This window comes from Procambarus clarkii, chromosome 22, assembly GCF_040958095.1.
Source record: "Procambarus clarkii isolate CNS0578487 chromosome 22, FALCON_Pclarkii_2.0, whole genome shotgun sequence".
Classification (NCBI taxonomy): domain Eukaryota; kingdom Metazoa; phylum Arthropoda; class Malacostraca; order Decapoda; family Cambaridae; genus Procambarus; species Procambarus clarkii.
In genome coordinates this window covers 33,834,123-33,858,257 of record NC_091171.1, presented here as the reverse complement: position 1 = coordinate 33,858,257, position 24,135 = coordinate 33,834,123, and positions in this window count along the sequence as shown.

Sequence of the window (24,135 nt, the reverse complement as noted above, 5' to 3'; positions counted from 1 at the left end):
CGACACAGTGATTGCCAGGATCAGATTAGGTTACCGTTACCTGTGGCAGGTGGCTACAGGTGACGGATCTCCCAATCCTGAGCACTCCAGGTGCAAACTCTGTGAGCAGGAACTACGGCATGATCTCCCGCACTACATCGCCGAGTGTCCAGTTATCAAACCATTCAGACCAGTTAGCATGAGGTACCTGGAGCTTTGCAATTACTTTATTCACTCTCGTGTTCTTGAAGATATCCTCATAGTGTACCCAAAATTTGCCAGTGCCGGCTACTGAACATATGGCCCTGTATGACTAATCATCCTGTAACTAACCATTAAAGGGAGCCGGTCGGCCGAGCGGACAGCACACTGGACTTGTGATCCTGTGGTCCCGGGTTCGATCCCGGGCGCCGGCGAGAAACAATGGGCAGAGTTTCTTTCACCCTATGCCCCTGTTACCTAGCAGTAAAATAGGTACCTGGGTGTTAGTCAGCTGTCACGGGCTGCTTCCTGGGGGTGGAGGCCTGGTCGAGGACCGGGCCGCGGGGACACTAAAGCCCCGAAATCATCTCAAGATAACCAAGATATCCTGCGAGATGGGGACTCTAGCATCAAGTAGTGATGGGACACACTGTACTCCCCTTCATATAGTCTAGGGCAGCTGCACAAATGCAGATGTATCTAAATGTGTTAATACAAAATTTTATCGACGATGATTCAACGTCGATAATGTTCATTCAACATTACTCGAGCATGGTTTGCTAACTGAGAGAGAGAGAGAGAGAGAGAGAGAGAGAGAGAGAGAGAGAGAGAGAGAGAGAGAGAGAGAGAGAGAGAGAGAGAGAGAGAGAGAGAGAGAGACAGACAGACAGACAGACAGACAGACAGACAGACAGACAGACAGACAGACAGACAGACAGACAGACAGACAGACAGACAGACAGACAGACAGACAGACAAAGAGACGGACAGAGACCCGGTCACAGCCGGATACTCCTCTACATATTGTTATAAATTACCTGGTTAGCGGTTCGAAGCTCGGACTGTTGAATATATGTAAAGCTACCATGACTAAGGAAAGATACACAGGTTTCGTAGATGGCTGCGCAAATGCTCGATGAATCTTGACCAGGTCACTTTTCTATCCAATATTTCTTTATGACTTCCTTGTATCGATAATTAGCTCACTTCACGCACCACAAACTCAGCTCAACCAGGCATTAAACTAACTTTTTGTATATAACTCCCCATTCACTATATACTTCATTCACTATACACTCCACGCACTCTATATACAGATTCAAATATATATATTAGAGCCTTATAGGCTCTGAAACCTGTTCTCAATTGGCAGTATGAAAGACGGAACCAAAGAGCCGAAGCTCAACCCCCTATGAGCACATTAACTAGGTGAGTATTAGAGTACCTTAATCTCTTCAGCGAGTCTTGCTGGTATTGTGAGGTCTTTAATATTACTAATTAAGCTGTACCCCAAACATGCGAGTGTCTCTTCCAGCCCAAGAGAGATGTATCGGGGCTGCTCTGCCCTCCACGACACCACTGGCCCCCCTCCCTGGGCACAAAGGGGTACCGGTGACCCCCGTCGGGCACGCTGATACCCCAGGGCAAGCGAGGTCAGCTCCGCCTAGTTAGTCGTGACTTGTGTGACCTTTGAAACCACTCCCTCGCTCTCAGTCATTCTATAATGACTCGATTAACTCGCCTTGGCTTGTAAACTTGTGAAAAATAAGAGAGGGATTTTCATGTAGACGCACACGCACACGCACGCGCACACGCACGCACACACACGCACGCACGCACACACACACACAGTTAGCATACCGAAAGGGAAACTATGAGGGGATAAGAAAATTCCTAACAGATATAGCATGGGAAACAGAGCTCAGGGGAAAGACGGCCCAAGATATGATGGATTACATCACGCAGAAGTGCAAGGACGCAGCAAACAAGTTTGTCCCAGTCCAAAAGGAAAACAGAGAAATGAAGATGAGAAACCCATGGTTTAATTAGAGATGTAGGCTAGCTAAGCAGCAAAGTAAAAGGGCATGGAGAAACTATAGGAATAACAGGACACTGGAGAGCAGAGAAAGATACCAGAATGCCAGGAATGAATATGTCAGGATGAGAAGAGAGGCAGAAAGACAATACGAAAATGACATCGCAAGCAAGGCAAAGACTCAGCCTAAATTGTTGCATAGCCACATTAGGAGAAAAACAACAGTAAAGGAACAGGTTATGAGATTAAGGATAGGGGCGGAAGGATTCACTACAAATGACAAGGAAGTGTGTGAGGAATTGAATAAGAAATTCCAGGAGGTCTTCACCTTGGAGAAAGGAGAATTTCCAGAGGTAAGTGAGGGAATAGCTAACCAGGAACCACTGGAAGAGTTTGAGATTACCAGTGGGGAAGTAAGGAAGTGTTTACTAGAGTTGGACGTGACGAAGGCTATAGGCCCAGATGGAATCTCCCCTTGGGTTCTAAAGGAAGGAGCAAGAGAACTGTGCCTACCACTCTCCATAGTGTATAACAAATCACTGGCAACAGGGGAACTGCCAGATATTTGGAAAGCAGCTAACGTAGTCCCGATATACAAGAAAGGGGATAGACAGGAGGCACTGAACTACAGGCCAGTGTCCCTAACCTGCATACCATGCAAGCTGATGGAGAAGATTGTGCGAAAAAAACTAGTGGAGCATCTGGAGCGAAGGAACTTTGTAACACAGCATCAACATGGGTTCAGGGATGGCAGGTCCTGCCTCACAGGGTTACTTGAATTCTACGACCAGGCAACAAAAATAAGGCAAGAAAGAGAAGGGTGGGCAGACTGCATATTTTTGGATTGTCAGAAAGCCTTTGATACAGTGCCACACAAGAGGCTAGTGCGAAAGTTGGAGATGCAGGCTGGAGTGAGAGGGAAGGTACTCCGGTGGATAGAGGAGTACCTAAGCAACTGGAGACAACGAGTCTGTGTGAGGGGTGAGGTCTCAGATTGGCGAGACGTCACAAGTGGAGTCCCGCAGGGGTCAGTCCTTGGACCTATACTGTTTCTGGTATATGTAAATGATCTCCCAGAGGGTATAGATTCGTTCCTCTCAATGTTTGCCGACGATGCAAAAATTATGAGGAGGATTGAAACAGAGGATGATAGTAGGAGGCTACAAGATGACCTGGATAGACTGAGTGAATGGTCCAACAAATGGCTGTTGAAGTTCAACCCGAGTAAATGCAAAGTAATGAAACTAGGCAGTGGAAACAGGAGGCCAGGCACAGGATACAGAATAGGAGATGAAGTACTTAATGAAACAGACAGAGAGAAAGATCTAGGAGTTGATATCACACCAAACCTGTCTCCTGAAGCCCACATAAAGAGAATAACGTCTGCGGCATATGCGAGGCTGGCTAACATCAGAACGGCGTTCAGGAACCAGTGTAAGGAATCATTCAGAATCTTGTACACCACATATGTAAGACCAATCCTGGAGTATGCGGCCCCAGCATGGAGCCCGTACCTTGTCAAGCACAAGACGAAGCTGGAAAAAGTCCAAAGGTATGCTACTAGACAAGTCCCGGAACTAAGAGGCATGAGTTATGAGGAAAGGCTGCGGGAAATGCACCTTACGACACTGGAAGACAGAAGAGTAAGGGGGGACATGATCACAACCTACAAAATCCTCAGGGGAATCGACCGGGTAAACAAGGATGAACTATTCAACACTGGTGGGACGCGAACAAGGGGACACAGGTGGAAGCTGAGTACCCAAATGAGCCACAGAGACGTTAGAAAGAACTTTTTCAGTGTCAGAGTAGTTAGTAAATGGAATGCATTAGGAAGTGATGTGGTGGAGGCTGACTCCATACACAGTTTCAAATGTAGATATGATAGAGCCCAATAGGCTCAGGAATCTGTACACCAGTTGATTGACGGTTGAGAGGCGGGACCAAAGAGCCAGAGCTCAACCCCCGCAAGCACAATTAGGTGAGTACAATTAGGTGAGTACAATTAGGTGAGTACACACACACACACACACACACACACACATAGGTAGGGAGATAGGGAGGAGGCACTTAACTACAGACCTGTATCACTGACAAGCATCCCCTGTAAAATACTGGAAAGAATAATTAGGCTACGACTGGTTGCACACCTGGAGAACATTAGGTTTGTGAACAAACATCAACATGGGTTCTGGACAGGGAAATCGTGCCTAACAAACCTTCTGGAATTCTATGATAAAATAACGAGGATAAGACAGGACAGAGATGGTTGGGCAGACTGCATATTTCTGGACTGCCAAAAAGCCTTTGATACAGTACCGCACATGAGACTGCTGTTCAAGCTCGAGAGGCAGGCGGGAGTGGGGGGAAAGGTCCTAGAATGGATAAGGAACTACCTAACAGGAAGGAGCCAAAGAGTTACGGTAAGGGGCGAGAAGTCGGACTGGCGAACAGTAACAAGTGGAGTACCACAAGGATCGGTGCTGGGACCAATTCTATTTCTTGTATATGTTAACGACATGTTTACAGGCGTAGAGTCCTACATGTCGATGTTTGCGGATGATGCAAAGTTGATGAGAAGAGTTGTGACAGATGAGGATTGCAGGATCCTCCAAGAGGACCTGAACAGATTGCAGAGATGGTCAGAGAAATGGCTACTAGAATTCAACACGAGCAAATGTAAAGTTATGGAAATGGGACTAGGAGATAGGAGACCAAAGGGACAGTACACAATGAAGGGGAACAGCCTACCTGTAACGACGCGTGAAAGAGACCTGGGGGTGGACGTAACACCTAATCTATCTCCTGAGGCACATATTAATAGGATAACGACAGCAGCGTACTCTACACTGGCAAAAGTTAGAACATCATTCAGAAACCTAAGTAAGGAGGCATTTAGGGCGCTTTACACTGCCCACGTAAGGCCAGTCTTAGAGTATGCCGCCTCATCATGGAGTCCCCATCTGAAGAAGCATATAATGAAACTGGAAAAGGTTCAGAGGTTTGCAACGAGACTCGTCCCAGAGCTACGAGGGATGGGGTATGAAGAGCGCCTGAGGGAACTGTGCCTTACGACACTAGAAAGAAGAAGGGAGAGGGGGGACATGATAGGAACGTATAAGATACTCAGAGGAATTGACAGAGTGGACATAGACGAAATGTTCACACAGAATAGTAACAGAACGAGAGGACATGGATGGAAGCTTGAAACTCAGATGAGTCACAGAGATGTTAGGAAGTTTCTTTTAGCGTGAGAGTAGTGGGGAAATGGAATGCACTTCAGGAACAGGTTGTGGAAGCAAATACTATTCATAATTTTAAAACCAGGTATGATAGGGAAATGGGACAGGAGTTATTGCTGTAAACAACCGATGCTCGAAAGGCGGGATCCAAGAGTCAATGCTCGATCCTGCAGACACAACTAGGTGAGTACAACTAGGTGAGTACACACACACACACGCACACACACAAGAGGAGTTAATAAAATTCCTAACAGATATAACATGGGAAACAGAGCTAAGGGGAAAGACGGCCCAAGACATGACGGACTTCATCACGCACAAGTGCAAGGACGCAGCAAACAAGTTTGTCCCAGTCCAAAAGGAAAACAGTGAAATGAAGATGAGAAACCCATGGTTTAATCAGAGATGTAGGCTAGCTAAGCAGCAAAGTAAAAGGGCATGGAGAAACTATAGGAATAACAGGACACTGGAGAGCAGAGAAAGATACCAAAGTGCCAGGAATGAATATGTCAGGATGAGAAGAGAGGCAGAAAGACAATACGAAAATGACATCGCAAGCAAGGCAAAGACTCAATCTAAATTGTTGCACAGCCACATCAGGAGAAAAACAACAGTAAAGGAACAGGTAATGAATATAAGGATAGGGGCAGAAGGATTCACTACAAACGACAAGGAAGTGTGTGAGGAACTGAATAAGAAATTCCAGGAGGTCTTCACCTTAGAGCAAGGAGAGATTCCAGAGATAAGAGAGGTTAACCAGGAACCTCTAGAAGAGTTTGAGATTACCAGTGGGGAAGTAAAGAAGTGTTTACTAGAGTTGGATGTGACAAAGGATATAGGCCCAGATGGAATCTCCCCTTGGATACTAAGGGAATGAGCAGAAGCACTGTGCCTGCCACTCTCCATAGTGTATAACAAATCACTGGAAACAGGGGAACTGCCAGAAATTTGGAAGGCAGCTAATGTAGTTCCAATATACAAGAAAGGGGATAGGCAGGAGGCACTGAAGTACAGGCCAGGGTCCCTAACCTGCATACCATGCAAGCCGATGGAGAAGATTGTGCGAAGAAAGCTAGTGGAACATCTGGAGCGAAAGAACTTTGTAACACAGCATCAACATGAGTTCAGGGATGGCAAATCCTGCCTCACAGGGCTAATTAAATTCTACGACCAGGCAACAAAAATCAGGCAAGAAAGAGAAGGGTGGGCAGACTGCATATTTTTGGATTGTCAAAAAGCCTTTGATACAGTACCACACAAGAGGCTAGTGAAAAAGCTGGAGATGTTGATACAGTTGAGAGGCAGACCGAAAAAGCCAGAGCTCAACCCCCGCAAGCACAACTAGGTGAATACATTCTGTACACATTGGTGTACAGATTCATGAATCTGTGCACCAATTGATTGACAGTTGAGGGGCGGGACTAAAGAGCCAGAGCTCAACCCCAGCAAGCACAACTAGGTGAGTACACACACACACACACACACACGCACACACACACACACACACACACACACACACACACACACACACACACACACACACACACACACACACACACACACACACACACACACACACACACACACACACACACACACACACACACACACACACACACACACACACTGCATTGGCTTGCATTGAGGGTAGGTCTTGTTTAACGAATATATTCGACACAATTTGATAGATTTAAATTTTAATAAAGAAGGGTGGGTGAAGGAAAGTAGGGTGATCTGCTTGTTCCTTGGCTGCTTGAATGTGCTTGGTACAGTCCTTCGTAAAAGTTCCCCAATATATACATGAGAACAAGAACCGCGGCTCGAAGCCTCTCTCTCGGGATGGAAACATTGTGAAATTATTGACGAATGTGTGCTAGATCACATACATTTATATTCGACATATTTTCAGGGGGTGAATGAACGTTGCCCAACTACTTTGACCATCGGGGATCGAACATGGACATGCAAGACGCGAGGCCGTCGCTCTACCGAGTAGTCGTAGTGGATGAACAATGCTACTATGATCCTTCATGCTTGCCTTTCTTCGTCTGGAGACTGGGTGATACAGAGGCCTCACCGCAACGTTACTCACCACCCCTTTAGATCAATGAGTTGACTATGGGCCCCGATAGTCAACTCACCCTGTGAGCTGTGGCGACTTGGGTTCTGACTCGCCTCCATGAGTTGAGTAACTTAATTCGACCTTCATGGTAGGTGAATACATCCATTTGTAGTAGGATGTATTCACCATTTGTGGTAGAATGTATTCACCATTTGTAGTAAAATGTATTCACCATTTGTAGTAGAATGTATTCACCATTTGTAGTAGAATGTATTCACCATTTGTAGTAGGATGTATTTACCATTTGTAACAGGATGTATTCACCATTTGTAGCAGGATGTATTCACCATTTGTAGTAGGATGTATTCACCATTTGTAGGAGGATGTGTTCATTTCAACACAAATGGTAGGCCATTTGTGTTTAATTTGTTCCTTTCAGTTTTTATTTGGCCATCATGGACTTCGCACTCATCCAGTGGAGGGAAGTGGTAAGGTTATAGTGAACAAATCCACAAGGGCCGTGACGAGGATTCGAACCTACGTCTGAGAGCATCCCAGACGCGGCCTTAATCGATTGAGCTACGACATGGTCAAAAAGAGTTGAAACCAGAAGTTCTACTAAACTTCCTGGATCCTGCAGCCTCTCCGAGACACAAACCAGGGTTTTACACAACTCTCCAATGCACTCGAGCTATGTCAATAGGCCGTTCTCCCTCTTCGCCCTTACTTCATTACACACACAGAAATCCCAATAGCATGAAGCATCAATGATTAAATCCACAATTCTTGTGGATTTGTTCATTGATGCATCACGCTATTGTGATTTATCTGTGTTATAGTGAAGTGCGTGTTCTACACGCAGTAAACACACTTGCGTGTTTGGCTGCGGTGTTTGGCTGGGGTGTTTGGCTGTAGCTGAGTGGAGGGCAGACTCTTATCAAAGCATTACTTCCGGTCTTGGAGACTGACTGTCTTCGTCAGGTGGTGGTCCCGTAGTGCTGGACCTGGTGGCTGGTCTTGGTTAGGACCCCGAGTACCACTGGTGCTTCAACAAACCCAGCAGGTTGTTGCCAACACCAAACAATGCAACAGTCATTGCACTCTCCACTGTTCCTGCACGCATGGGGGGGCGTAACGAAATCTCAACTTCTGCTGTGAAATTACCCTTTATTGGATTACTTTATCCATTTTCTACGTTCATGCTTCTGTAAGAACTAAGAAGAAAACAATGAGAGAAATTACTCTATCTTCCTATTTACATTATATTATATATAATGAATATACATAATATATAATGAATATATATAATATATAATGAATATATATAATATATAATGAAAATATATATAATATATAATGAATATATATAATATATATTCATTATATATATAATATATAATGAATATATATGATATATAATGAATATATATAATATATATATGTATGTATATATAATATACGTATATTTCTCCCATATTATACATAAATAATATGGAAGGGAGTAACCACCTCTGGCTGGAAGAAGGAGACCCTTAACTAGCCTCAGAGGAAAACACACAACGCATTAGAAGGAATGTTTAGGTCCCCTTCAATACAATTTCAATGTTCCTCTCTCCTACCACCCCCTTTCTTTTGTGTTTTCTTGTGCTTTATTAGATAGTTAAAGGTTACAAGTTGTTTATTGGTTAATACAATGAGTGATTAAATGTTATGGATCTCTTGGAGCTCTTCCACTTCCGGACAGGAACCGAGGACGCAGCAGGCGTTTCTCCCTCTGAACCACCTCACTGAGGCGCTGAAATAAGAAACTGGCAGCTCTTGGGTCTCTCGTGATATCAATGAGCCTGGAACCCAATTCTTTGAGAAATCCCAAGGCACTCCTTCACCAAGGGCAGAGCGTTGCAGACGCCATGGGAACAAAGGTGTACTGATCTTCAAATCGCTGGTATTTGACTGATATATAACACACACACACACACACACACACACACACACATACACACACACACACACACACACACACACACACACAAACACACACACACACACACACACACACACACACACACACACACACACACACACACACACACACGAAGTGCATGGGAGCCGGTGGCCGAGCGGACAGCACGCGTACACGTGATCCTGTGGTACCAGGTTCGATCCCGGGCGCCGGCGAGAAACGATGGGGAGAGTTTCATTCACCCTATGCCCCTGTTACCTAGCAGTAAATAGGTACCTGGGAGTTAGTCAGCTGTCACGGGCTGCTTCGTGGTGTGTGTGTGTGTGTGTGTGTGGTGTGGAAAAAAAGTAGTAGTAGAAACAGTTGATTGACAGTTGAGAGGCGGGCCGAAAGAGCAGAGTTCAACCCCCGCAAGCACAACTAGGTGAATACACAAATGTATGCCTTTGTGTGCTCACCTATTTGTACTCGATTATTTGTCCCTAGAAGATGTAGTTTCCTTCTACAATCTTCTACCTTTAGTATATTATCTTCTTCTATCATCTACCTTTAGTATATTATTTTCTTCTATCATCTACCTTTAGTATATTACATTTCCCACAACTCTTACACTGAGAGAGCACGTTTTATCATCTCTGTGACTCATCTGAGTCTTCAGCGTCCATCCATAGCCTCTTGTTGCATTGGTGTTCATTGTCATTTCCTCTCTTTTTCCATTCTACCAGTCACCCTAAGTATTTTATGTCTCGTCAGGTTTAGTTCTTTCAGTCTCTCTTCAAATCCCCATCCTTCGAATTCTGGAACGTGCCCCGTTGCAAATTTCTGAACCTATTCGAGTTTTCGTGTGTGTTTTTTAGATTAGGCTCCACGACGGGGCGACATACTCTAAACCAGGTCTCCAATGGGCGGTGCACAGCACTCTTAAATGTTTCCTTTTTCAGGCTCCTGAATGATCTGACTTTTTCTAGTATAGATTATGCTGCTAACGTTATCCTATTTATACAAGTCTCCGGTGTAAGGTTTGGTGTTATGTCCACTCCAATATCTTTTCTCTAATCGTTATAGGTAGGTGTTTCCTTTCATCGTGTGCTGTCCCTTTGATCTCTTATCACCTGTTCCCATTTTTTATCTCTTGTTCCCACTCGGAACAAAAGTTCCAAATAGCACGGGCTATAGTGAGCCCGTAGTGGACTTACATGCTACAGGAGCGGGGCTGTGGTTACTCGCTGTTTCCAGTTGCTTAGGTACTCCCTATCTTGAGGTTATCTTGAGATGATTTCGGGGCTTTTTAGTGTCCCCGCGGCCCGGTCCTCGACCAGGCCTCCACCCCCAGGAAGCAGCCTGTGACAGCTGACTAACACCCAGGTACCTATTTACTGCTAGGTAACAGGGGCATAGGGTAAAAGAAACTTTGCCCATTGCTTCTCGCCGGTGCCTGGGATCGAACCCAAGACCACAGGATCACAAGTCCCGCGTGCTGTCCGCTCGGCCGACCGGCTCCCTAATCCACTGGAGCCCCTTACCTTTTACTCCTGCCTGTTTCTCCAACTTTTGTAATAGCCTCTTATCGGGTACTGTGTCAAAGACTTTCTGACAGTCTAAGAAAATGCAGTCTTCCCACTCTTCTCTTTCTAGTCGGTGACCCTGACACTGAACAAATTCTTTCTAATGTCTCTGTGGCTCATTTGGGCACTCTGTTTCCTCCCGTGTTAAATACGGGAGGAAAGTCTTTTTCTGCCCAATCAGTTCCCACCAGGCTTTAGGAGTGAGTGAGCTGTGTTGGTGCGATCTTGAACCACCATCTGTCATCGCCAGCACCAAGATGACATATAAAAGTCATGCAAAATCTTACGAAACCTGTACATCTCTCAATCATGACAACTTTGTTGTCATTTATCAGTTTATGAGCTGTGAAGCCCTACAAGGATGTTTGTAACAATAAATGTGAATGAAACCCCCCCATGACTGAGGAAAGATGTGCAGGTTTCGTAAGTGGCTGCGTAAGTGTTTAATGAATCATGGCTCAGTCCTCTTAGTGAACCTACGACATGTTGAAGGCTATCGACCCCGGCGTCAAAAAATTGCAGTACTTTACGGAAATTAAGACCACCAAAATATTTACGATTCCTGAGAGTAATGAGAGATGGGTCGGGGAGTTAATGTGGATAACCCGGCTTCTGACGCTTTTAGTCCAGCTAAACCATCGTATTTCTTACGCTCGAGAGGGCTAATGGCCACATTACACACAGAAATCACACTAACGTGATGCATCAAATGAACAAATCCACAAGGGCCGTGACGAGGATTCGAACCTGCGTCCGAGAGCATCCCAGACGCTGCCTTAATCGACTGAGCTACGACATGGTCAAAAGGAGTTGAAACCGAAGTTCTACTGAACTTACTGGATCCTGCAGCCTCTCCGAGGCACAAACCAGGGTTTTACACAACTACCCCCCTGCACTCGAGCTATGTCAATAGGCCGTTCTCCCTGTTCCTCCTTACTTCATTACACACAGAAATCACAATTACGTGATGCATCAAATGAACAAATCCACAAAGGCCGTGACGAGGTTCGAATCCTCGTCACGGCCCTTGTGGATTTGCTCATTTACTGGCCACATTTCAACCCGACCTGCTAATAGACTGTCGCATTTTGGCGTATACTCAACCCTTAGGCCAAAAATCGTCGTCTAGAAAATGGAAGCGGCTCGCGAAAGCGACTTATTGTCCCGTTTTCAGTTTTGGGTCCTCTGGTAGGTTAGGAGGAGGGCACTTTAGTACAACAGTTTCCTTGACGTTGGCGAGGACGGGCTGCACATTAATAGGAAGAGAGGAGGAGGAGGAACACCTGAGGCAGGTACAATATACCTTCCTCTCACTCCGTAACAAATGCAACTGTTTCCCCCAGACAGATACGTACAGGCCCAAGCAACCCACCTAACCTATCGAGACCAATGCGTAGCCAACGTCACTATTGCGGTGGTATAATTATTACTACAACGTCGCATTTTTTAACGGATTGGTGGATTCCGTAAGACATGTGAGGTATTAGGTGAGAGGCCGGGTAGGGCAGGCGAGGCGTCTGGCTGGTAGTGACGAGCCATAAATTATCCGGCCGGTGTGTTGTTAGATCACAACACCTGACTCCCGGAGGCCCTCCGCGCCGGATACCGGGAGGACATGGCCGGTTCTGTTCACTAGTGAAACACTGCTTCTGTTCTGAACAACCTGGTGCTCTCAGCCACCTGGTGTTCTGAACACCCTGGTGCTCTCAGCCACCTGGTGTTCTGAACAATCTGGTGCTCTCAGCCACCTGGTGTTCATATCCACCTGGTGCTCGAAGAACAAAGACTGAACACCGGAACACTGCTGGTAGTCTGAGAGGCCACAGCGACAAGGGCCGCCCGGGTCAGTAGTGCGGCTCTCGAGGGCTTCCAAGAGGGTGAAGAATGTCAACACAGCATCCTCGGCCTCTCTCCCTGTGTGTACACAGGCTGGGGCGCTCCTGGGGGGGGGGGGATTTAATTACCCAGATGGAGGGGAAGAGGAGCCTGGGTAAGGGTTGTGGGGGTCCGGTTGTTGGTCTAGGAGGTTGGGTTAGGGTTGTAGGGGTCCGGTTGTTGGTCTAGGAGGTTGGGTTAGGGTTGTGGGGGTCCGGTTGTTGGTCTAGGAGGTTGGGTTAGGGTTGTAGGGGTCCGGTTGTTGATCTAGGAGGTTGGGTTAAGGTTGTGGGGGGTCTGGTTGTTGATCTAGGAGGTTGGGTTAGGGTTGTAGGGGTCAGGTTGTTGATCTAGAAGGTTGGGTTAGGGTTGTAGGGGTCCGGTTGTTGATCTAGGAGGTTGGGTTAGGGTTGTGGGGGTCCGGTTGTTGATGTAGGAGGTTGGGTTAAGGCTGAGGGGGGAGGGGGGTCTGGTCGCTGATCGACGAGACTGGACTTTTAATTTTTCGTTTTTAACATGTGAATAGGCGGATCTATACAGCTTCCCTTGAGTACATGAGAGTGAGATGAAAATGTCTTAGAACGGACTTAAAAGGAATATCACGAGTTTCTTAAACCACACGGCTCAAGAACACTCAGTGTTGTACATGCTGCTATGGCGGTGTGTCCACTCACAGGATGAGTGGCTCTGCCCAATACTGTCACTATGGCGGTGTGTCCACTCACAGGATGAGTGGCGCTGCCCAATACTGTCACTATGACGGTGTGTCCACTCACAGGATGAGTGGCGCTGCCCAATACTGTCACTATGGCGATGTGTCCACTCACAGGATGAGTGACGCTGCCCAATAAACTCGCCCTCGGGCCAAAATAAAAAACACACAGTGCCTTCTGTCCCTCGAGAATCTCTCATATACGTTTAGAAAGCAATTTTACTTCCAGAAATATATGGGTGCAGTGGTAACACGCACATTCAAACGCCTCGCAAGCAATTTCGGCTGCGGGTCGAGCCCCCCGGGCATGTAGCGTTTACTGGTTATCAGTTCCGAACTGCTTGCCCCTCCCCAGTTCACTCAGCAAAACTTTGGGGACCTGGATGTAAACCGATTGGCCGATCGTGTTCCAGAGAAGATTAGTGGGTAAGGCTTCCCCATGAACTAAGGCATGGGAAAGCTCTCAGCCTGCTAATAGGTGTCAGAAGTCGTCTACGGGTCGTGTCCCAGGGAAAAGCTCGCAGGATTAAGCCTTTCTCCTCCTATAGCTCTTCCCATGAGCTATAGTAAGCTATAGCAAGCTATACTTACCAAGAGTAAGTCAGTCAGTCAAGTCTACTAGTAGTCATTTTCTCCTGTACTCACCCGAGTTAAAAAAATATAAGTAGGTTGGCAACCAATTACGACATCCTATTACAATATCATTACAGCATTTCTTCAACCTGATGAGAGTTCTTAGTGTTGGCTCGTCATATAGGCTGCTGGAACCCAAGTATGCGATTAGTAAACACCGTTCTCTCTAATCTATGACTCGCCAGTAAGGTGACAGATATAACGGTGCGTAATTAAGTTCACAACTCGCCCTTCACTGTAGGTTAGGTTGAGCTGGGTTGGGTTGAGTTAGGTTGACCTGGGTTAGGTTGGGTTAGGATTGATTAGGTGAAGTTGGGTTAAATTCGATCTACTGCTAGCGGGTGAACACCGTGTTGTTCAAGATACGAGATCGTGAACATTGTGAACGCACTAAACATGAACGCTGTGAATGTTCATACATCGTTCAATAATGGTGGGTTAATATTGAAAGAGGTATATGAGGTAGGGTGAACATTGTATGAGGGGACGGTGAACATGGTATGAGGCAGGATGAACAATACATGACGCATATGCTTGGGTGAACACTGCATCATGTATGCGGTAGGGGGTGAACACTGGATATGAGGTATGAGGAAGGGTGAACATGAGACCAATCTACAGGCTTATGGAGGAAATTAACAGGAGACTTGTGCCCCGCGCCCCCTACCAAGGGGGTGCATCTGGGGGTCTGACCGCCGCCCGGGGCGCCACACCCCAGATGGTGGGGCTGGGGGCCAGCCCCTCCACCACCACTAATGACTCTGTAATTATACCCCATTACACCTGCCTTACAGAAAGGGTTGAGGGGGGGGGGAAGCTCCCACCACCACCATTCCATGCTGAATATTGATCAAGTGAAGCTTAGGGTTACTTTGTTGATGAAGGTCAGGCTGAGCTTCGAACTGGGGTTCGAACAGAAGCTTCGACTGAGTGTACTCGGTAATACTAATGATTTTTAATGATTTTTCAAATGATTTTTTGTATTTACAAATAGCTCATTTGTTTTTAAAGGATTTAAAGGAACGAAGTAGCGAGAGACAGAGACAGAGACAGAGACAGAGACAGACAGACAGAGACAAACAGACAGCAATAGAACACTACCCCTTGAGGTTATCTTGAGGTTATCTTAAGATGATTTCGGGGTTTTAGTGTCCCCGCGGCCCGGTCCTCGACCAGGCCTCCACCCCCAGGAAGCAGCCCGTGACAGCTGACTAACACCCAGGTACCTATTTTACTGTTAGGTAACAGGGGCATAGGGTGAAAGAAACTCTGCCCATTGTTTCTAGCCGGCGCCCGGGATCGAACCCGGGACCACAGGATCACATGTCCAGCGTGCTGTCCGCTCGGCCGACCGACTCCCTCCCGGACTTCCCAACTCCCCTTGCTAGCGATTTCGTCTGAATTCGAGCCCTGGCAAAGTAAGATTGACTGGGCACCACTTTTTAACTATTCACGCCCGTTCATCCAACAGGGGTGAACATAGAGAGCTATATGATTGTTTTTAGTGAAGGAGGCCTGGTCGACGACCGGGCCGCGGGGACACTAAGCCCCGGTAGCACCTCAAGGTAGCCTCAAGGTATGTCTACGGTCCATTCTCTCTCTCGCTGTGACGGGTTCACTTCATGTACCGTATCATCGGTACATTTACCACTTACGAAAAACCATTGTTATTTGTATCATTATCCATGCAGTTGCTGACACCAACAACCTGCTGACACAACAACCTGCTGACACAACAACCTGCTGACACAACAACCTGCTGACACCAACAACCTGCTGACACCAACAACCTGCTGACACCAACAACCTGCTGACACCAACAACCTGCTAACACCAACAACCTGCTGACACCAACAACCTGCTAACACCAACAACCTGCTGACACCAACAACCTGCTGACACCAACAACCTGCTGACACCAACAACCTGCTAACACCAACAACCTGCTGACACCAACAACCTGCTGACACCAACAACCTGCTGACACCAACAACCTGCTGACACCAACAACCTGCTGACACCAACAACCTGCTGACACCAACAACCTGCTAACACCAACAACCTGCTGACACCAACAACCTGCTAACACCAACAACCTGCTGACACCAACAACCTGCTGACACCAACAACCTGCTGACACCAACAACCTGCTAACACCAACAACCTGCTGACACCAACAACCTGCTGACACCAACAACCTGCTGACACCAACAACCTGCTGACACCAACAACCTGCTGACACCAACAACCTGCTAACACCAACAACCTGCTGACACCAACAACCTGCTGACACCAACAACCTGCTGACACCAACAACCTGCTGACACCAACAACCTGCTGACACCAACAACCTGCTAACACCAACAACCTGCTGACACCAACAACCTGCTGACACCAACAACCTGCTGACACCAACAACCTGCTGACACCAACAACCTGCTAACACCAACAACCTGCTGACACCAACAACCTGCTAACACCAACAACCTGCTGACACCAACAACCTGCTGACACCAACAACCTGCTGACACCAACAACCTGCTGACACCAACAACCTGCTGACACCAACAACCTGCTAACACCAACAACCTGCTGACACCAACAACCTGCTGACACCAACAACCTGCTGACACCAACAACCTGCTAACACCAACAACCTGCTAACACCAACAACCTGCTGACACCAACAACCTGCTGACTCCCACCACCAAGCCGGCTCTGCATGAGTTAATGGTTGTGACTCCGGCTGGGCCTCTCCACGTCGGCGAATATTTTAATCGATTATAAAACTCACAGTTTGCTTATCCTCTTCCTGTTGTAATTAGCAGTAGCTGTGTTAGGGCGGCGGGCCCTGAGGCAGGTGGGGAACCCTAATTATACTCCGCACAGGTTGGAGATGCTATCAGGAGGCTTGAGGAGGGCAGGTAAGCTGAGGTAATGAACGGGACGCTCCAGCTTGGAGGTCTATCCCTTCGCTACAGTCAGTGGGCGCCATTGAAATTGAAATTGAAATAAGTTTATTGAGGTAAAATACACACAAAGGGATAAGGTAGCTCAAGCTATTCTCACCCCGTTCAGTACAACGTGTTAATACATACATAGACACACATCTCAAACAATAAACATATTGTGGGCGCCATGATTCTCCAAGTCACACACACGAATGGGATAGATATATTCTTTTCCTATTCGTGTGCGGGTCAGCGTTCGATTCCCCGACGATCCAAGTGGTTGGAGCACCTTTATAAAACCCTCAGTCTCCATCTAGTCCCTCCGTTATAAGATCCCTGATCTTATAACCTTTCCTAGTGCTATATTGTCGTTCTGGCTTGGTGCACTCTCTTCATAATTAACTTAACTGTGGAGTTGAGGCTAAATTCCCATTAATGCGGGCACTTGGCGGAGGGAGCCCCGGGTAACGCCGGGTAACTTATGGTAGGCGGGCCATAGTTAGTGAAGTGAAGGGTACTTCGTACTCTCCGTCCATTTCTTAGCATTGGTAGTTGTTCGGAGGATCATGAACACGCGCACCTGGGTCGTGCTCCCGGCCGATGGTGTGTGTCCAGGTCGGTACGCACACACACACAAAAGCTCATGCTCTGGCAAGAGCCAGAGCTCAACCTCCGCAAGCACAACTAGGTAAGAACAACTAGGCAAGTACACACACGTGCAGCTTGGATTGATTGATTGATAAAGATTAAGCCACCCAAGAGGTGGCACGGGCATGAATAGCCCGTAGGTGGTGGCCCCTTTTGAGCCATTACCAGTATCAAGAGCTGACACTGGAGATCTGTGGAGGCGCGACTGCACCCTGCGTGACGGGAGATGTCTCCTGTCTGCAGCTTGGAGGTGGAGTGCGATATGGTGTACACAGACGACAGTAACGAGTGAACCACGCCATTTACAACCCCAACAACGTTGATGTCACGAGGTTGAAAGAAATCCTGAGACCGTCTTAACTCTCCCCACCAACCTCTCAAACAAATGATATTCAAGAACCTCGCCATGAGGAACTATATATAGAAATAATCAAGCAAATACCAACGCCAGTGCGTCTACCATTAATTATTTTTTGTTAGATAATTTCTGTGCTGATAATGGGTGACATAAAGGCATCAGAGTGAGTTATATGTGAACGAGAGGAGCAAAACGGCGCCCATCATGCTCTTCTTGTACGGGGAAATGTTCTTAATTAACAGCAAGACCCAGAGTGCTTCTACGGATGTCGCCCTTTGTGTGGTAGTTAATTGCACCGATTCACATCCGCCTTGCCTCCTCTTACTGCACGCACGCACGCACTCACTCACGCACACACACACACACACACACACACACATGAAGTATCTGAGTGTGACCCAGAACTCCCCAGGTAACCTCGAACATCATAATCTACCCAAACTCCGCCCCCAGTATGACAGATCCCGTTGGGCAAGGGGTGACAACACACACACACACACACACACACACACACACACACACACACACACACACACACACAACCACACACACACACACACACACACACACACACACACACACACACACACACACACACACACACACACACACACACACACACACACACACACACACACATCGTGTAACTTCGAAACCCATCATGGTTCACTGGTAAGGAGTGCGTCTGGGGTGTGACCCAAGACACAAGTTCGATCCCACCGTCCTGCTCCAAAGAATCTGCCAAAGACAACACCGGGTGAGATCACAGCTTGAGAAACGGGACAAAAATGTTTGTTTGACGTTTGTCACGAGACGGAAAAAGCATTTGTCATCGTGTAATTGTCCAGTAGGAAGCTCGTATCTTATCTTGAGGTTATCTTGAGATGATTTCGGGGCTTTAGTGTCCCCGCGGCCCGGTCCTCGACCAGGCCTCCACCCCCAGGAAGCAGCCCGTGACAGCTGACTAACTCCCAGGTACCTATTTACTGCTAGGTAACAGGGGCATTCCGGGTGAAAGAAACTTTGCCCATTTGTTTCTGCCTCGTGCGGGAATCGAACCCGCGCCACAGAATTACGAGTCCTGCGCGCTATCCACCAGGCTACGAGGCCCGTTAGTTAATTACTCGTATAGTTAATTATTCAGACTAAAAATCATTAGTCATCAGCATTCTTGATGATTGATGGCTAGTAAGGTAATAATGAGGAGAAAGCGTTAAACCATTACGACTATATAACACTTGGAGGGGATATGAGGATAGGGAGATGGATTATGACGGGGGAAAAGGAATGGTGCCCAACCACTTGGACCAGAGGGGGATCGAACTCCGACCTCGCAAGAAGCGAGACCTTCGCAGTACAGACCACCCCAAGGTCGTGATTTATACTAAATGACTGCTAATTACTCATTATTTTTATATATTCATTTTTATTTTATAAAAACACTGTTGGTCTTAATTACTGTGGAATATATTTTTTAATTTAGACTAATGGCTTTGAACTGTATCTATTTTTTTCCTATTATTTTTTACCACAAACGTGGCCACACATTTACAATGCTAACCAGCATATATAAATTTTCTTCTGTCCTCCATGGACAGGGCTAGAGTTCTGTTAGACATATAATTCAGGGATTTATTGAACAATCAACCACAGAAGGTGATTGTATGCTTTCAAAATGCTTATTCTAACCAATTGTATTTATTGAATATTTGTTTTTTGTTCCTGCCACAACTCGAGGAGTTTAATTTAGGCTTTAAGTTTTCTTAGATTTTTATCCATTTACAATATGGGGCTTGTAGTTATATAGGACTTGTGTAGTGACTAAATAGGACTTATGTGGTCTTTATATAGGACTTGTGTGATGACTAAATAGGACTTACGTGGTCTCAATATAGGACTTGTGTGGTGACTAAATAGGACTTATGTGGTGACTAAATAAGACTTTAATACATTACAATCTAATTTAATCTGGTATGACTGGTATTTTTTTCATTTGTCAGTATTAATACCATTTACACACCAATGTACCTATGGCGCCCCAGCCCGTCCTCTCGGGCGTTTCCAACGTCACTAAACTGATGTACTAAATTACCCGAACCTAACCTGACCTAAACAAGTACCCCAGGAATAGAAAACGGGACATTACGTCAAATTAACGGTCCGCTATGATTGTTAATACGTCGGTTTTTGGCCTTAGGGGACTCATACGTCAAAATGCGACGTAGTTGGCGGGTTGGTACACCCATAGTCATCAGGGACGTACAACCATCCATACAGCACCCGAACCATCCACGAAGTGGCCCAACCACACGTGTGTAACCAGCCACATGTCCACTTAACTAGCCACATGTCTATCCTACCATTCACTTCTCCACCGAGCCATCCTCATATCAAACAAGCCATCCACGTGTGGATAAAACCATCCACATATCCACCCCAATGTGGACGGTTTTATCCAAGCAGCCTCTGGTCCCTCCCGCCAGGGGCGCTGACGGCACCCAGGCAGGTGCGAGTGCGACGCTGTAATGTATTTGACGCTATCTACATTAAGGTGAAAATTAACACCTGTGGGCGACCTTTTTTTATCTCTCTCTCTCTCCCCAAGTGGCGAAGGTGTGTGTGATGTCTTGACGGGTTCAAGACGCATCTCCCGGGATCTCCTCTTGACACATGATAGTGCTTTAGTGCTATATTTAGTCTCGGTGTGTCGTTAAGATATGAGTTATGTTTTAATTTGTAGGTGTACTCATCTAGGTGTGCTCATCTAGTTGTGCTGGCAAAAGAGTTTTGGCTCTTTTGGTTTCATTCTCGACTGTCAATCAGCTGGTGTACAGGTTCCTGAGCCTACTGGGCTCTATCATATCTACATTTGAAACTGTGTATGGAGTCAGCCTCCACCCCATCACTGCCTAATGCATTCCATTTATGAACTACTTTTGACACTAAACAAATTCTTTATAATCTTTATGGCTCATTTGGGCACTCAATTTCCACTTGTGTCCCCCTAGTGTGTGTGCCCTTTGTGTTAAATAAACTGTATTTGTCTACCCTATCAATACTTTTGAGTATCTTGTATGTGGTGATCATTCCCCCCCCCCTAACACTTCTGTCTTCCAGCGACGTGACGTTTAATTCCTGTAGTCTCTCCTCATAGCTCATGCCCCTCAGTTCGGGCACTAGTCTAGTGGCAAACCTCTGAACCTTCTCCAATTTAGTTTAGTTGTGGGTGTATGTATGTGTGCATGTATGTGTGTGTGCACGCGCGCGCGCACACGCGTGTATGTGTGTGCTGACCTTGCTGTACTTTTAGTGTCGAGCCACTGCTCCTAAGCTCCGCCTTTCGACCATCAGTCGAAAGGCGTTTTTCACTGACACTTTTCCTCCTTTTTAATAGTCATATTCATATTTACAACTATGTATTGAATTCATTTCGACAGTTTCCTCATTATGTCTGTTCCTCGTATTTACGACTCTTAAAATGAACAAGTTTTTTTTCTGTGACTCATCTGTGTTTCCAGGCTGCAAATATGTCCTTCCGTCTTAATGTTCTGTAATATGAACATTGCTTCTATATCTGCTCTGTCGAACTCTTTAATATATGGTACGTCGTTATCACATAGTTATCACTTCTCACTCTATGTAACCCGTCCCCTTAGATGTTCTTCCTAGCTCAGTCCCCTTAGATGTTCTTCCTATCTCAGGCCCCTTAGATGTTCTTCCTAGCTCAGTCCCCTTAGATGTTCTTCCTATCTCAGTCCCCTTAGATGTTCTTCCTAGCTCAGTCCCCTTAGATGTTCTTCCTATCTCAGGCCCCTTAGATGTTCTTCCTAGCTCAGTCCCCTTAGATGTTCTTCCTAGCTCAGTCCCCTTAGATGTTCTTCCTAGCTCAGTCCCCTTAGATGTTCTTCCTAGCTCAGTCCCCTTAGATGTTCTTCCAAGCTCAGTCCCCTTAAATGTTCTTCCTGTCTCAGTCCCCTTAGATGTTCTTCCTAGCTCAGTCCCCTTAGATGTTCTTCCTATCTCAGTCCCCCTTAGATGTTCTTCCTATCTCAATCCTCTTAGATGTTCTTCTTATCTCAGTCCCCTTAGATGTTCTTCCTGTCTCAGTTCCCCTTAGATGTTCTTCCTAGCTCAGTCCCCTTAGATGTTCTTCCTGTCTCAGTTCCCTTAAATGTTCTTCCTGTCTCAGTTCCCCTTAGATGTTCTTCCTAGCTCAGTCCCCTTAGATGTTCTTCCAAGCTCAGTCCCCTTAAATGTTCTTCCTGTCTCAGTCCCCTTAGATGTTCTTCCTAGCTCAGTCCACTTAGCTCAGGAACGAGCCTAGTTGAATACTGTTTTTAACCTTTTCTACGTTTGTTTTGTCTTTCTATAGGTAGGGGTTCCAGGTTGGGGCAGCATATTCAAGAGTCTCACAAAGGATGTAAACAATGGTCGGAAGGGATCTTTGTCCAAGTTCCTGAAGCATAAGACGTTTACCAGTATGGCATATGCTGCCCTCGTTATTCTGCTGGTGTGTGTGTGTGTGTGTGTGTGTGTGTGTGTGTGTGTGTGTGTGTGTGTGTGTGTGTGTGTGTGTGTGTGTGTGTGTGTGTGTGTGTGTGTGTGTGTGTGTGTGTGTGTGTGTGCCTCTGGTGTTAGGTCTCCAGTTATGTCCACTCCTGTGACTTTCTCCTTTTAAGAAGAGGAAAGTTGCCCTTCCCTTCATCCTGTACTGTATTCGATGCCTTCTTGTTCAAATTCCAGTCCTCATAACCTTGCATTTGTCCGGGTTAAAATGTAGTAGCCATCTCTCAGACCATCTCTGGAGATTGTCTAGTTCATCTTGTAGTGTCTTGCAGTCCTCAGTTCTGATTTGCTTCTTTAGCTTAATACCTTCATTAAACATATATAAATAGCTGTAGTTCAGTGGCTCTCGTCTTCCTCAGTTTTTTGTTTTTGTTTGGGATATAGATACCACATATACCACCTTCTAAATGTTAGGAAGTTCCCTCTTTTTTTAGTAATGAGTTGAAAACCATAGCAAGGGGTCTACACAGTACCGCAGTTGCTTCTTTCAGGATCCCAGCCCATCCTCCGGTTCAGATAGTACTTATAGTACCGATTTGGACTATACACATATCTATAACGATACACATATTGGCGTAATGGGCCATTACATAGTAGAATTTGCTAATATTGAATTTGGACAAACCTGAAAAGGTTTTATATTTTGTTGTTAATCAACCCTAACCATCCTAGACCTAATGCACATTGTCTTAGGCATAATAAAGTAAACATGTGTACTACGCTAAGCCTAGGAATATTTAAGTTTGGTTGTTTAGCTTTATATTTTCTAGAGTATGAGGTGAATTGTACCAAATTATACTAATTATCCATGATGACCAGACCACACACTAGAAGGTGATGGGACGACGACGTTTCAGTCCGTCCTGGACCATTCTCAAGTCGATCGACTTGAGAATGGTATTGGACGGACCGAAACGTCGTCGTCCCTTCACCTTCTAGTGTGTGGTCTGGTCATCATACTTTAGCCACGTTATTGTGACTCATCGCCTGCTAATTATCCATTACGTCAATATATATATGTTCGGTGCTCTATATAGTTATACAAAGTACTATATACAGACGGGAAGGGTTGCAGGAGCCACAGTGAGAGCCTGTCCGCGTCTGTGGCTCTCACGCGGCTTGCTTTCATGTGCCCCCCCCTCCCCCCCCTCCTGCACAGCACACCCGGGTGCTGTGCAGGGAGGACACCATGCACAGCATAGTGCCTGCTATGTCCCCCCCCCCGTGGTGAAGGTTAGTCCTGCGGCCGCTGTGCACTTACACAGCGGCCGCTTGTGTACTGTACGTGTGTTACTTAGTAAGTATGTGTGTTACTTGTAAGTACGTGTGTACTTACACACACAGAGGCGCCGCTTGTACACACAAGTGTGTACTTTCCTGGACAGTGACGTACTCCAGCACCCCTCGGCGGCATATTTGTGTACACTACCGTAAGTGTGTACTTCCCGCGAGTGTCAGGTTACAACGGAACACGACATTCCTAGGTGTACATACTACAACATAGTCCAGCAGCCTGTGGACATGCTGCCCCAAGTGTGTACCACCCAAAGCACACGCGCGTGTC